Raw genomic sequence first — 13,605 nt, 5'->3', positions numbered from 1 at the left:
CCGTCGAATTCTGGTATCCGCCGTCCTGGGACCGCCGAACGCTCCCGCACTTGTCCGTTCTCTTCACTTGCCTCGCCGAAAGAGACCGCGAACTCTCCCCAGGTTCCCACCATACAAGATAGCATAACAGGTCCTTCAATGGTTAGTTCCCCCGTTATCTGTAGTTATAACCCAAACATCGCAGCTAGAGAACCATTACTTCATCAGTTAACATTACAGAGAAGCCATTTTGTTAGCCATAACTGTTAACATTACAGTTAATATTACTGAGAACTGTATATGTACATTCATTGTAGGAGTATGGAGGGCTATGGACCGGTGCAGGTCAATGGGATTAGGCAGTTTAAATAGTTTCGGCATGATCTAGATGGACCGAAGGACCTGTTTCTGTGCTGTACTTTTCTATGACTTTATGACTCTACGACTCTAAAAACAAAGGAAGGAGAGTGGATCGCGTGGATTCTCAAAAGCGTTTGGTGTTCCATTACATCATGGTAGAGATCTATCTACATGCGTTTTCTACTGCTTAAATCTAATTCTCAAGATATTTTCTGCTTGATAAAAATCTATCATGGTCAATGTATTTTTCCCTCTAGAGAAACTGGTTTAAATTCCAATTAAGTTCTTCATGAAATTATATTTGAAATGATTTCCCAATTGTTATTTGGATTTTTAAAACCATAGTTCCTTGTTCTGAATACCCACCTGAAGGACCAATTTTGCCTTACACCTTCATCATTTGGGGTCTTAACCATACACGGAACAGGATCAGCAACCACCTTCATCGGTATAGCGAGAAACAGGTGTAAGGCAAAGGAGCAAGTTTCAGTTTTGTTAACATTAATAGTTATTTTAAGTACTTTAAATGTATTAAATTACTTTAAAGTTGTTTTCTATTACTAGTTTTCGTGTCTGACATACTTGACCGGCAGTTCACATCGAGTTGTGTCTCGACTGGCAGCCAAAGTGTATTGATACCTCACTCCTATCTCAGCTATATGGCTAGGAACTAGGTTACGAATAAAATCAACTTTAAATGCGATAATCAATCACAATTGTCAGTGAGATAAAATTTCACCTGATCTCTATCTTAAACATTTATTTTAACGCAGTGACCATCAATGCTAGATTCCCCTAGAGGAGTAATCGTCCTCTCCATGTCCACTCAGAAAGACCTATCTGGATTTTGCATTTCAATCACTGCCTCACTCACTCTTCTAAACTTCAGCAGATGCAACCTAGTCTGTTCTCCCTTGCTTCTTAAGATATGCGTACCATGCTACTGAAGTGCTTATATTACAAATAACTAGATCAGAACAGTGGACATTACTCCATGGATGACATCAGTTGCACCTTATCTAACATGCATAACTTTCCTACTTTCGAATTTAGTTTCCCTAGCAGTGCATTCAGGCTGGTTTATATTCAGGCTTTTAATGAACTGTTTGAAAGAGAAATTATATTCATGTTTACTGGCAATGAGAAAGCTATAAGGGAACTAAGATGGAAGGGAGAAACAAAAAAGTTTTGCAATGGATCTTAGCACATAAAATGAGCAGGAAAGGTTCATGGAGTAAAAAGTTGGGGAATAGGACACTATTCAGTTTGGCAGAAAGAATAGCAAAACAATAATAGTGTTAAGAGAGATCTGGTTATCCTTGTAGAGATGGGAGAGGCTATTGATTAAGCTGCATCTGGCTGTTGATATCAGAGAAAAATGTGCTGCAGCATTGCAAAATGGGACGCCGATAATGATTATTCTTCCTGTAACTCGTTTCATTTACTTCCTTTTCCTCTTCCTCCACGAGCACACTTTGACAAGTAGAGCTTTTAGCAATTTAAATACAAGATAAAGGAAAAGCCCCATGAAAACCACAATAATAGTAAACACATCCAGTAAGTGGTACTGATAGAATGGAAGATTATTACCCGCGGCTCTAAGGTGAGCAGCCCCTCGGTGCCTTACTGTGTATTCAATCCAGAAAGCAGCCAGCTCCTTTGGCTGCACTGGAACGTCCCGATGCAAGGCTGTGTTCGCTGTATAGGAAGGGTTCTCGATAACTGTCTTCACTGCATGGAAAATATCATCACTTTTAGTGTGAGCCAAATCTAACATGACCGCTGCTCCTCGGGTTTTGAGACGCAGAAGGTTATCATATTGATCACCAAGTATTGGAATACCGACCACAGGGACCCCATGGAAAATGGCCTCATAAAGCCCATTCTCCCCGCCGTGAGTGATGAACGCTTTTGTCTTCGGATGACTCAGCAGGTCATTTTGAGGAAGCCAGCTCATTATTTTGGTGTTGTTTCCTAAATTCGAAGGGACTGCTCCAATGTACCGCCAGATGACCCTCTGTGAGAGTGTGGCCAGTCCTGCCGCGAGTTCACTCGCCACATCTGGGGGTAGGATGGCTACCACACTTCCTAAGGAGAAGATCACACGCCATCCTCGCCAGAACCATCCACGAATTGCTGCAGATCAGTAGGGAGTGGTCGATCCGGGCCACAGTGAATACCTCCGATGTAAATCAGGTTTGGCATGGTCGGCCGGGGATACAAAAACAAAATCAACCTTCATTAGGACGATATCAGCCTTTCGGTATAGTTCCTTCACGGTAATGTCTCCATTGAGGTAAAGCTGGCATAGCCGATTGTAAACTGGGTAAATGTAGAAGTGGCTTATGAATGCAGACGTTCCGTATATCAACACGTTCTTCAATCTGCCCAAAAACGACATTCTGTCACTCAAACGTGAATTTAATATGGGCACAGAGGAACGTCGCGACTGGACGAAGTTAAAGTGGATGTCCCCGGATATCATCCACCTGCCAAAAAGCACCAACGAAGTGTTAAGTACATGGGACAGCATGGCACCGGCTGCGTGGAAAGGGTCGGCCAAAATCACGTCAAACCGCCCGCCCCAGCTTTCAGCCGATCCATCAAAGCCCGATCCTTGAACATTCCCTGAACGAACGGAAAACTCACTTCAATATTGACGGATGCGATGAAGGTGCGGGCAGCAGAGATGCTGGAAAGGAACCATCTTCCACGTATAAGAAGTTGAAGATAACAGCAGGAAATTTGCTTTCGGTAAGAGCCTGATGTGGCTGTTCTCCCGAAATACCGATAGTTTCCATGGTGAAATCGTTGCTTCAATCCTTAGTGAAGTGTCGCCCCTCAGCACCGTCACCTCGTGCCCCCTCTGCACCAGTTCCAGAAGCAGGGATTTCATGATGATCCAGTGGGTCCAGTCTGTGGGCATGGCAAGGATCCTGGCAGCTTCTGGGCTGGGACTCCTTGCGGAAAAGAACATCAGAAAATACAGCAGAAGCGTCTGAAAACCCGCTTGGCTTTTGTTTGACATTTTCGGCTGTGAATCTCAAGCAGAAATGGTTGTTTGCTCGTGCTGAAACCTTAGTAGAGTGAGGCCAAAGTACACTTCCGGATCAATTACTCAAATTAAGTCATGTTTATTGTCATTTAACTATATTCTGTATACATATAGTAGCCTGGGGAAAACACACGCAGGACGACAAATAATCTTCGGGTCTTTATCTGTTACTTTTATCTGTTTCAGATGTTTTATTTTAGAAAGAGGGTATCGAAATAATACCGACAAAATTAAAGGAAGAAACAGTTCCCACTATTACTATCTCAGTTTAACTTCAGACCACACCCTTATTACCTATGCAGTATAAAAATAACTAAAATAAAATATACAAAACCAATACGCTAGTGGCAATTAAAAAAAACAATACAATCAATGTTAGTATTCCACCAACCCTGTACCTTATACACAACATCGAAAATATGAATAATTACATCTCATTTTAACTAAGAGATATACTCACATTTGGCACACACGTGCTTAACTTTCAAACACATATAGGCTAGACTTTGAAATAAATTCTCCTCTCTCATGTTATGTGAACAGAGATTAACACATTTACATCACTCTGTTACATTCACATTTGGTCATGAAACAATAAAGAAAGACAAATAAACTTTTACAATATATTGTCTTGTAGTTGAACTAAAAAGACTAACGTAGAAGGCCTATTAAGGACACCTCCAACGGGATCCCACCACTAAGCACATCTTTCCCTCTCCCCTCTGCTTTCCGCAGGGACCCCTTCCTACGCGACTCCCTTGTTCCCTCCCCACCCCCATCCCTTCCCACCGATCTCCCTCCCGGCACTTATCCTTTTAAGATGACCAAGTGCTGCACATGCCCTTACAACTTCCTCTCTCACCACCATTCAGGGCCCCAAACAGTCCTTCCAGGTGAGGTGACATTTCACCTGTGGGTCGGCTGGGGTGATATACTGCGTCCGGTGCTCCCGATGCGGCCTTCTATATATTGGCGAGACCCGGCGCAGACTGGGATATCGTTTCGCTGAACACCTACGCTCTGTCCGCCAGTGAAAGCAGGATCTCCCAGTGGCCACACATTTTAATTCCACGTCCCATTCCGATTCTGATATGTCTATCCACGGCCTCCTCTACTGTAAAGATGAAGCTACACTCAGGTTGAAGGAACAGCAACTTATATCCCGTCTGGGTAGCCTCTAACCTGATGGCATTAACATTGACTTCTCCAACTTCTATTACTGCCCCACCTCCCCTTCGTACCCCATCCCTTATTTATATATATATTTATTTATTTATTACTTTTCCCTCTCTTTTCTCCCTCTGTCCCTCTCACTATAACTCCTTGCCCATCCCCTGGGCTTCCCTTCCCCATTCTTTCTCCCTAGGCCTCCCGTCCCATGATCCACTCCCTTCTCCAGCCTCGTATCCCTTTTGCCAATCAACTTTCCAGCTCCGAGCTCCATCTCTCCCCCTCCTCTTATCATTTTGGATCTCCCCTTCCCCCTCCCACTTTCAAATCTCTTACTATCTCTTCATTCAGTTAGTCCTGACGAGGGATGTCAGCCCGAAACGTTGACTGTACCTGTTCCTATAGATGCTGCCTGGCCTGCTGCGTTCACCAGCATTTTGTGTGTGTGTTGCTTAAAAGTACTCGAACGTCGTTCTTTCTAGAATATTTATGCTGTATATAAGTTTGGTGGAGGGGCAGGTAGCGCTGAGCAAACAGGTAGAATGCAGAAGGATTTAGACAGATTAGGAGAATGTGCAAGAAAGTAGCAAATGAAGTACAATGTTGGAAAATGCATGGTCATGCACTTTGGTGGTAGAAATAAATGTGCAGACTATTTTCTAACTGGGGAAAAAATCTGGGAATCTGAGATGCAGAGGGTCTAGTGAGATGGAGGAACTGAGGGAAATACATGTTAGTAGGGAAGTGGTGTTAGGTAAATTGAAGGGATTAAAGGCAGATAAATCCCCAGGGCCAGATGGTCTGCATCCCAGAGTGCTTAAGGAAGTAGCCCAAGAAATAGTGGATGCATTAGTGATAATTTTTCAAAACTCTTTAGATTCTGTATTAGTTCCTGAGGATTGGACGGTGGCTAATGTAACCCCACTTTTTAAGAAAGGAGGGGGAGAGAAACCAGGGAATTATAGACTGGTTAGCCTGACATAGGTGGTGGGGAAAATGCTAGAGTCAATTATCGAAGATGTGATAACAGCACATTTGGAAAGCGGTGAAATCATCGGACAAAGTCAGCATAGATTTGTGAAAGGAAAATCATGTCTGACGAATCTCATAGAATTTTTTGAGGATGTAACTGGTAGAGTGGATAGGGGAGAACCAGTGGATGTGGTATATTTGGATTTTAAAAAGGTTTTTGGCAAGGTCCCACACAGGAGATTAGTGTGCAAACGTAAAGTGCACAGTATTGGGGCTATGGTATTGATGAGGATAGAGAATTGGTTGGCAGACAGGAAGCAAAGATTGAGAATAAACGAGACCGTATCAGAATGGCAGGCAGTGACTATTGGGGTACCGCAAGGCTCAGTGCTGGGACCCCAGTTGTTTTACAATATATATTAATGACTTAGACGAGGGAATTAAATGCAGCATCTCCAAGCTTGCAGATGACACGAAGCTGGGTGGCAGTGTTAGCTGTGAGGAGGATGCTAAGAGGATGCAGGGTGACTTGTATAGGTTAGGTGAGTGGGCAAATTCATGGCAGATGCAATTTATTGTGGATAAATGTGAGGTTATCCACTTTGGTGGCAAGAACAGGAAAACAGATTATTATCTGAATGGTGGCCGATTAGGAAAAGGGGAGGTGCAACGAGACCTGGGTGTCATTGTACGCCAGTCATTGAAAGTGGGCATGGAGGTACAGCAGGCAGTGAAAAAGGTGAATGGTATGCTGGCATTCATAGCAAGAGGATTCGAGTACAGGAGCAGGGAGGTACTACCTGTTGTACAAGGCCTTGGTGAGACCACAACTGGAGTATTGTTTGCAGTTTTGGTCCCCTAATCTGAGGAAAGACATTCTTGCCATAGAGGGAGTACAAAGAAGGTTCACCAGATTGATTCCTGGGATGGCAGGACTTCCATATGATAAAAGACTGGATCGACAAGGCTTATACTTGCTGGAATTTAGAAGATTGAGGGGGAATCTTATTGAAACGTATAAAATTCTAAAGGAATTCGACAGGCTAGATGCAGGAAGATTGTTCCCGATTTTGGGGAAGTCCAGAACGAGGGGACGCGGTTTAAGAATAAAGGGGAAGCCTTTTAGGACCTATATGAGGAAAAACTTCTTTACACAGAGAGTGGTGAATTTCTGGAATTCTCTGCCAGAGGAAACAGTTGAGGCCAGTTCATTGGCTATATTTAAGAGGGAGTTAGATATGGCCCTTGTGGCTAAAGGGATTAGAGGGCATGGAGAGAAGGCAGGTACAGGGTTCTGAGTTGGTTGATCAGCCATGATCATACTGAATGGCGGTGCAGGCTCGAAGGGCCGAATGGCCTACTCCTGCACCTATTTTCTATGTTTCTAACATCCTGAGGGCAAACTCGGTGGTTGAGTCCGTGGTGAGGAAAGCAAATGTCATGTTAGCATTCATTTCAAGACGTCCAGAATACAAGGGCAAGGATGTGATGCTGAGGCTGTATAAGGCACTGGCGAGGCCTCACCTTGAGTATTGTGAACAGTTTTGGGCCCCTCATCTTAGAAGAGATGTGTTGGCATTGGAGAGGGCCCAGAGGAGGTTCACAAGGATGATTCCGGGAATGAAAGGGATATCATATGAGGAAAGTTTGATGGCTCTGTGTCATGGTTCCGTTTGGCTGTTCCCCTTTAACGCTGCTTTCTCTCTGATTATGCCCTAATTTCAGCTATTAGCTTTCCAATTGCTTCTAGCTTACTTAATTACGGTACACCTGGTTTGCATCAGAGACTGTGAAATAAGTACGATGGCGTTACTACACACGTTGTCAGTTTGTTTGTCCATTCTCCTGTAATACTTTGTTCTCTTGTCCGATTAGAAGCGTTAGTTCTAAGTTTAGTTCCAAATTCAGCTCTAGGTTCCAGATAGTCCCAGTAAATCCCGTCTCCATGTCAAGATTCCTCCGGGTTGTTGTTCTACGTCTACGCCAGCATTCCCAACTCAGTCGACGTGCTGGTGTCCTGCTCTTGGGTTCTCCTCAGTCGCTCCATGCAACAGAACAAACTGGCCATAATGAACCCAGTGGACACAAATCCTCTGCAACAAGCCCTCGCCAGCCCGGGTTCCCTACTGAGCTTGCACGATCAGCTGCTCCAGGAAGTCATGGAAAACCTCCGTTCCCTGTCGGTAAACGTAAGAAAGGTCAGTGAACAGGTCGACCGAGTATCCGCCCATCTTACCCCGTCGACTCCGAGAGCACTCTCTGACCAGCCCAGACAGCCGATGCGTCAACAACACGTCTGCTAAGAGAGCCGCATGTACCTGAACCAGAACCCTACGCCGGAGATCTGGGGAAGTGCCGGGCTTTTCTACTACAATGCTCCTTGGTGTTCGAGCAGCAGCCATCCACGGACAGATCTAAAATGGCTTACATTATGGGGTTGTTGTGAGGAAATGCCTTAACGTGGGCCACAGCGATTTGGGATAATCAGCCAGAGACCTGCTCTTCCTTCCCCACCTTCATCTCAGAAATAAGGAAGATTTCTGACCATCCCGTCCGCTGTAAAGATGCCGCTAAGCGGCTACTCGCCCTCCATCAAGGCTCACGCAGTGTTGCTGAATACTCCGGGGAGTTCCGGATGCTAGCGGCCGACTCGGGCTGGAATGATGAGGCACTTCGAGGTATTTCGGCAAGGCCTCTGTGACAGGGTAAAGGACAAGTTGGCGGCTAGGGATGACACTAAAAACCTGGATGCATTGATTTCCCTAGCCACCAGGCTCGACAACCGACTCCGAAAACGTCAGAGGGAGAGAACCAGTCATCCAACTCCTTTGGCCACCACACGGCTCGTTTTACCATCTACTCCCAGCCCTAACCTCTCTCCTCCTCTCCCGCTCCTAGAATAGCGTCCGTCCCGGCGGTTTCCACCACCCCCGGAGAGGAGCCAATGCAGCTGGGACTGAGCCGTCTTTCTCCCAGAGAGCGACTCCGGAGATTCAGAGCAGGGGATTGTTTTTATTCCGGTCAGTCTGGCCATTTTCAAGCTACCTGTTCCCTTCGGCCAAAAGGGAGGGCTCACCAGTAGAAAGGGGGACCCTGATGAGACAGACCACATACCCTTCTGTCCCCCAATCCCGGATGCAAATCCAAGTCACTAAGTTACAACCAACAGTCCCTGTCCTTGTCTGCCTTGATAGACTCCGGTGCTGAGGGGAATCTGTTGGATGAAAGCATAGCTTCCCAGGCTGGAATTCCTCGGAAGCCGTTGAGTACCCCTCTGGAAGCCCGGGCACTGGACGGAAGACTTCTGGGCCGAGTCACGCACTGTACCCCACCACTGTCTTTGATTCTCTCTGGGAACCATCGGGAACAAGTACAATTTAACTTAATCTCCTTTCCTCAAGTTCCAATAGTTCTTGGGTATCCCTGCTTAAGCCGCCGTAACCCTTACATTGATTGGTTCACCGAGAGGATAGCCAGCTGGAGTCCGTTTTGTCACGCCACTTCTCTACAGTCGGTCGTTTCCCCTGTAAAAACCATCACGACCTCACCTGCCATTGTACCCCCTGACTCATCCAGGGTTCCAGCGGAGTACCACGACCTGAGACAAGTGTTTAGTAAACAACGCGCCCTTTCTCTGCCACCACACCGACCATATGATTGTGCTGTTGACCTTCTCCCCGGAGCTCTTTTACCCACCACTCGGCTGTATAACTTGTCCCGGCCAGAGAGGGAAGTACTGGAGGGTTACATCAGTGAATCTCTCGCGGCGGGCATCATCATCGTGAGCGCACGGTTATTCCTTGTGGGGAAGAAGGATGGTTCATTACGTCCCTGCATCGACTACCGAGGCCTAAATCATATAACTATGAAGAACAAGTATCCACTGCCTCTGATAAGTTCTGCCTTCGAACCACCTCACGGAGCCACCATCTTCTCGAAGCTGGACCTACGAAGCGCCTAATATCTGGTCCGAATAAGGGAGGAGGATGGGTGGAAGACGGCATTCAATACCCTTTTAGACCATTTCGAGTACTTGGTCATGCCTTTTGGCCTCACCAATGCCGCTGCAGTTTTTCAAGCCTTGATCAACGATGTACTAACAGACTTTATTAACCGCTTTGTGGTTGTCTATCTGAATGACATCCTAAAGTTTCCAGCAGTCCCCAGCAAAACGTTCATCATGTCCATTAAGTCCTGCAGAGGCTTGGGGAGAATAAATTATTGGTAACGGCGGAGAAGTGCGGATTCCACGTCCCCTCGGTCAGCTTCCTACGTTATATCATCGAGAGCGGACAGGTGAGAGCTGATCCCGAGAAGATCCGGGCTGTGGCGGAGTTGCCCAAACCCACGGACCGCAAGCAACTCTAACGGTTTCTGGGGTTTGCCAACTTCTATCGCTGGTTCATCCGAAACTAGTCAGGTGGCAGCTCCCCTGACCCGACTTGCCTCACCTGCCACACCTTTCCTTTGGAACTCCGAGGCGGACTCAGCATTCGCTCTCCTAAAGAGGCACTTCACGTCTGCTCCCGTTCTGATTCAACTGGACCCCTCCTGTCAATTCATTGCGGAGGTTGACGCCTTCGACTCCGGGGTGGGAGCGGTACTATCCCAACGTTCGGGCCCGGATCAGAAACTACATCCCTGTGCCGCCTTATCTCGCCGACTGTCTCCCGCTGAACGAAATTACGACGTGGTGAGCCGGGAGCTACTGGCGGCCAAACTGGCGTTGGAAGAATGGAGACACTGGTTGGAGGGGGCGAAACACCAGTTCATCGTCTGGACAGACCATAAGAACCTTGAATATATCCAGACCGCCAAACGCCTGAATTCTGGCCAGGCCCGTTTGGCATTATTTTTTGGCCGTTTCAGGTTTACCCTCACCTATCGTCCGGTGTCCAAGAACGGGAAGCCCGATGCTCTCTCCCGTCAATATGTTTCCGAGGAGGACCTTCCCAACTCCGAGACCATCCTTCCATCATCCTGTGTAGTGATCGAGTCCAGAGTCAGAGACCCAACGGATTCAACCTGACCCAGGCAATGATCCTTCCAATCGCCTCTTTGTACCTGATTCTGTTCGATCGCAGGTTCTCCAGTGGGGACACACTTCTCGTTTCGCATACCACCCAGGAATCAATCGGACTCTGACTCTTCTGAAGAGACATTTCTGGTGGCCCTCCATGGACGCTAACACCCGTTCCTGTATCTCTGCATGTTCCGTCTGTGCCGGTGGAAAAGCTTCCCATCGGCCACCTGCGGGATTGCTTCGTCCACTGCCTGTCCCTGGTCACACATTGCTCTGGATTTCGTCACCGGGCTACTCCCTTCACATGGAAACACTGCCGTACTAACTGTGGTGGACCGTTTCTCCAAGTCGGTACATTTTGTAGCCCTCCCTAATCCCCCTTCCGTGCAGGAGACCGCAGACTTCTCGTCACCCACGTTTTCTGACTTCACGGAATCCCTTCGGATATTGTCTCCCACCGGGGACCTAAATTCATTTCGCAAGTTTGGAGATCTTTTTGTCGAGCCCTTGGTGCCTCAGTTAGCCTATCGTCCGGTTTTCACCCACAGACGAACGGACAAACGGAGCGGGTCAACCGGGATTTGGAGGCGGCGTTACGTTGTATAACAGCCAACAACCCGTCTACCTGGAGCAACCATCTCGCATGGGTAGAATACGCCCACAACTCTCTGGTCAGCACCGCGACCGGAAATTCTCCTTTTGAATGCTCTCTTGGTTATTAACCCCCGCTGTTTCCCGCCCAGGAAGAAAAGATTGCGTTGCCGTCAGTCCAGGCCCATATGCAGAGGTGCCAAAAAATCTGGGAAGGCGCACGCATGGTATGGCTTCGCTCAGCCAACCGTAACCGAAAAATTGTCGACCGCCATCATACCCCTGCTCCTGAATATCGACCTGGGGAGATGGTGTAGCTCTCGTCTAGAGACATTCCCCTGAAGAACCAGCCCAAGAAGCTCGCCCCCTGCTTCCTGGGACCTTTCGAGGTTGAGAGCATCATCAACCCCACGGCAATCCGGCTCAAACTACCTACGTCAATGCGGATCCATCCTACATTTCACGTCTCCCAATTAAAACCGGTTTCTGTCAGTCCCTTGTGCCCTCCGACCGAACCCCCTCCCCCCCGCCCCCCGATCATCAACGATCATCGTCCGGCAGTTCTTGGATGTCCGCTGTCGAGGCATGGGTCTCCAGTACCTGGTCGACTGGGAGGAGTACGGCCCGGAGGAACATTCCTGGATTCCCCACTCCTACATTCTGGACCCTTCTCTCATCCGGGATTTCCATCGGGCCATCCAGACAAGCCTGGGAGATCGCTAGGAGGCTCCCGTTGAGGGAGGGGTACTGTCATAGTTCCGTTTGGCTGTTCCTATTTAACGCTCCTTTCTCCCTGATTATGCCCTAATTTCAGCCATTAGGTTTCCAATTGCTGCTAGTTTACTTAATTACAGTATACTTGGTTTGCATCAGAGACTGTGAAATAAGTACGATGGCGTCACTACACAGGTTGCCAGTTTGTTGGTCCATTCTCGTGTAATACTTCGTTCTCTTGTCCGATTAGAAGCGTTAGTTCTAAATTTAGTTCCAAGTTCAGCTCTAGGTTCCAGATAGTCCCTGTAAATCCCATCTCCTTGTCAAGATTCCTCCGGCTTTCTGTTCTACATCTATGCCAGCATCCCCACCTCAGTCGACGTGACAGTGTCCTGCACTTGGGTTCTCCTCAGTTGCCCCATGCAACACTGGGTCTGTACTAGCGGGAATTCAGAAGGATGAGGGGGGGATCTCATTGAAACCTTTCGAATGTTGAAAAGCCTAGACAGAGTAGTTGTGGAAAGGATGTTTCCCATGGTGGGAGAGTCTAGGGCAAGGGGACACTGCCTCGGGATAGAGGAGTGCCCTTTCAAAACAGATGTGGAGAAAATTCTTTAGCCAAAGGGTTGTGAATTTGTGGAGCTCTGGAGGCCAGGTTGTTTGGTATACTTAAGGCGGAGATTGATAGGTTCTCGATTGAACATGGCATCAAAAGTTATGGGGAGAAGGCCAGGAACTGGGGTTGAGGAGAGGAAAAAAGATTAACCATGATTGAATGGTGGAGCAGACTCGTTGGGTCAGATGGCCTAATTCTGCTCCTATGTCTTGTGGTCTAACATGGCAACTCTTCATTCTACTCCACCCATGCAAAATGACATCAGCGTTTTCACTTAAAGGCACAGGCAGCTATTTTAGCATTACCAAGATGAATACATGTGCACTTTAACAATAAAAAAAAAATTCAATGGTCATCTGGTTACATACATATTGTAATCCACAACACTTCAAATGAGATAGGGCAGGGAGTTCAGAAGCTTAATGGCCTGAGGGAAGAAACTATTTCCCAGCCTGATCGTTCTTGTTTTTGAGTCTGCTTCCTGATGGTAGAGAGTCAAAGAGGATGCTGGATGGATGGGTAGGATCCTTTATAATACAAAGGGCTCTGCGTATGCCACGCTCCTGACAAATGCCTACAAGGCATAGTATGGAGACCCCTATGATCCTCTCCTAATCTCACAGTCCTTTGTAGGGATTTCTGGCTGGGTGCTCAGCTGCTCCCACACCTGATGGAGATGCACCTTGTCGGGACGCTTTCAATGGTGCTCCTGTAAACTACATTTAGGATGTGGGTCGGGGGGATTGATTGACTTTAGGAATTTCCTGAGGAACTGGAGGTTCTGCTGTGCCGCCTTATTCAGGAAGCTGATAGTATGGGACCACATGAGGGCATTTGTGATGTAAACTCCCAGAAACTTGGTGCACTTAACTTTCCCTACGGAGGAGCCATGTATGCACAGAGTGGGGTAGTTCATCTGCACCTTCCTGAAGTCCACAATGCCTGCTGTCAGTAAATATTGCATCCTGAACCAACAATCAAACAACTTTTGTATTTACATCCATAAACATTTTGAAAAGAAATTCTAGCAGAGTTCCTTCATACATTATAACAATATCTCCTCCACGATCTCCATCAGCATGGGGGCACCATGGATTGTGTGCTTTGCTTCCTACTCTACTCACT

The 13,605-nt window shown here is 47.2% G+C and overlaps 1 pseudogene; it reads right to left on the bottom strand.

The window, feature by feature from the left end:
- Nucleotides 1-1,780: 1,780 nt before the first annotated feature.
- On the bottom strand, nucleotides 1,781-3,367 carry LOC140202442 (UDP-glucuronosyltransferase 2B13 pseudogene; annotated as a pseudogene).
- Nucleotides 3,368-13,605: the final 10,238 nt, after the last annotated feature.

Source organism: Mobula birostris, chromosome 9, assembly GCF_030028105.1.
Source record: "Mobula birostris isolate sMobBir1 chromosome 9, sMobBir1.hap1, whole genome shotgun sequence".
Taxonomy (NCBI): Eukaryota; Metazoa; Chordata; class Chondrichthyes; order Myliobatiformes; family Myliobatidae; genus Mobula; species Mobula birostris.
This window is presented reverse-complemented; position numbering and strand designations above follow the sequence as displayed.